The following is a 1,878-nucleotide window of genomic DNA, read 5'->3' as shown; positions in this document are numbered from 1 at the left end:
TTTCCAAGTCAAGCAGGGTTTACGCGTAAGCCCCTCTGGCATCACGCTGCAGTGCACTGGCCTCTCTCTGTACTGAGAGTTAAAATAAGACAGACCTTTAAATTGATCGGGCTGCTGGAATGGGTACAGGAGAGTGTGTGTGTGTGTGTGTGTGTGTGTGTAAGTCATGAATCTCTACCTGCTGTCGCTGTGTTGTGAGGTTGTGAGACCCCGGCGTTGTGTCTATCACCCGGATAGACAGACCCACACGATTCGGTGCACCTCATTATCAAAATGATGTTGACAAACTCAAAAGTACAAAGAAGGGAAGCAAACATGATAAAGCAGCTGAAAGGATTGATTTATGAGAAAGAATAAAAAGAACCAGAGATAACAGTGAATAGCATTTTGTCTTTCTGTGTCGCGATTTGGGGGAATTCTAAACAGGAAGGTTGGCAGAAAGACTCAGAAAAAATATCTGGAAAACAATTAAAGTCAGTGTGATAACAGGAGAAACTGGAAAGAAATGAAAAAGAACATAGTTTGGTTAGGTAAAACTGGGGAGCACCTGGCTTGCTACTGTGATTCAGAAGGCGGCACGCTGCCAAAAGAGCTCCAGAATGCCTCTTACAGAAACCATTCTAAGTGGGAAAGAATGAATATTACATATTTACATTACAAACAGCCAGTTCAAAAATAAATACATGATTATGTAACTCCTAGCACATGCTGGAATGTGAGTTATTGGAGAATCCTGAACCTTAGCACGTTAGATCTGATAGAGAAGCTCTCAGCAGACAGGTCAGGGATCAGAGCGAACTGCTGTTGCCCGGAGGGCCAAGGGGTCTCGTCTTCTCTTTCCACACACTTGGCTCTTGCTTTATCATAGGCGATAACTATTTGCAACCTGATCCCTGGGAATAAAGTACACATCAATCAGGGATTGCTACCTGCTGACATCAGGAAACAAAGAAAACCCCTATTTACCTGTGGAAATGCAGTGCCGTGTTTATTTTAAACAAAAAGTTTAGGATGCTTGCAGGAATTTATCATCCTTTTCTTCCAAACAGCCTTGGCAGCCTTTTCAGACCCCTTCCTATAGGTGAGTTGGGTGCAAGCTTGTTTTTGTCAGCCAGGTCCCACTGCTTCTTACGGTGAAGGGGCCCAGTGACCAAGTTCCTAGGAATGAGTCAGGGAAGGGCTTGTGCACTGTGACTGTGGCAATGCAGAGGGATCCACTTCCAACCAGTGATCATAATTGCATCAAATTGCATGTGTTTTAGTTAAAATGTTTGATTAGCTGTGTGCCAAGTGTGGGTGCGTGGGGAGGTGTCACATATTTTAAAAGACAGGAGGTTACAGACAGAGGACTAAGGCGGCTACATTATAATCAGAGACTGAGGACTGGTATAATTTTCAGGGATTCATGATATTTTAACATATCTATTAAAATCAAAACCTACCATCTAGGGCAAAATATCAGAGTCTGATAAAAAGGAGGAAAAGTGTTTGTTCTTGGGGTCAACAAACACCACCACTGAACTCACTCATCCTTTTTGTTCCAGGTAATAGTCACACTTCTGATTTTGATAAAATATTATGAATTTGAGGTCCCCCTCAATTTATGTCAAATGTCCTCTTTATGCTAGAAATACATTTATTTAAATAGCTCATTTCAGAACACCCATTTTACCAGAAGCCAAAATAAAATTTCATACTCAAGAATGTTTTTGAGAAGTCAGTTTCATGAATTTTTTCCCCCTGGAAATGTAGGGAGCAGGCAGAGTGGGGGGCAATGCTCTTATGCCCACTTCTGCTGGGAGTCGATTATAAAAAGATTTCTTAGCCATTGCTTTTCTTGGGTAATGGTGTTTTTGTTTCTTTTTCTTCTTCTTCTTT

This window comes from Camelus bactrianus, chromosome 3, assembly GCF_048773025.1.
Source record: "Camelus bactrianus isolate YW-2024 breed Bactrian camel chromosome 3, ASM4877302v1, whole genome shotgun sequence".
Taxonomy (NCBI): domain Eukaryota; kingdom Metazoa; phylum Chordata; class Mammalia; order Artiodactyla; family Camelidae; genus Camelus; species Camelus bactrianus.
Note: the sequence above shows the minus strand (reverse complement) of the source record.